The sequence below is a fragment of the Sinocyclocheilus rhinocerous genome, unplaced genomic scaffold, assembly GCF_001515625.1.
Source record: "Sinocyclocheilus rhinocerous isolate Xijiao unplaced genomic scaffold, SAMN03320098_v1.1 scaffold56, whole genome shotgun sequence".
NCBI classification, from domain to species: Eukaryota; Metazoa; Chordata; class Actinopteri; order Cypriniformes; family Cyprinidae; genus Sinocyclocheilus; species Sinocyclocheilus rhinocerous.
Window position 1 is genome coordinate 5911 of NW_015649227.1, and position 422 is coordinate 6332.

Below are 422 nucleotides of genomic sequence, written 5' to 3' on the forward strand. Positions count from 1 at the left end.
GTGTGTGTGAGTGAGTGAGTGTGTGTGTGTGTGAGTGAGTGAGTGTGTGTGTGTGTGTGTGTGTGACGCAGCTGCTGACCTGTTTGAGTTTCTCCATGTCTGTGGCGTCTCCTGTGTTGTTGCCGGGCCTCGTCCTGCAGGAAGAAGCCAAACACACATTAGCTATTAAAAAACAAACAAAACATTTTAAATATTGCCTTGGCAAGTAATTGAAGCAAGTTTAAAGTACTAAGTAAGTAGAATAAAACCAAAACTGAAAAGAAAAAAAAACTTTTTTCTTGATAACTAAAACTAAAACTATAAAAACATTTTTGTTAACCGAAAGCTGAAATAAAATAAATAAATATACAGTTTATTATTTTTTATCCAATATTTGTTTTATGTATAAATATTTGGATAAAAATATAAATTAAATTATAAAT

The 422-nt window shown here is 31.5% G+C and overlaps 1 long non-coding RNA gene across 1 annotated transcript in view; it reads right to left on the reverse strand.

Moving 5' to 3' along the window:
- Nucleotides 1-138, reverse strand: part of LOC107710404 (uncharacterized) — a 2049-nt gene extending 1911 nt beyond the window's left edge. Inside the window, exon 1 of the long non-coding RNA XR_001636595.1 lies at nucleotides 80-138. This is a non-coding gene — a long non-coding RNA (uncharacterized LOC107710404). The remainder of the gene's footprint in view (nucleotides 1-79) is intronic.
- Between the last annotated feature and the right edge of the window lie 284 nt (nucleotides 139-422).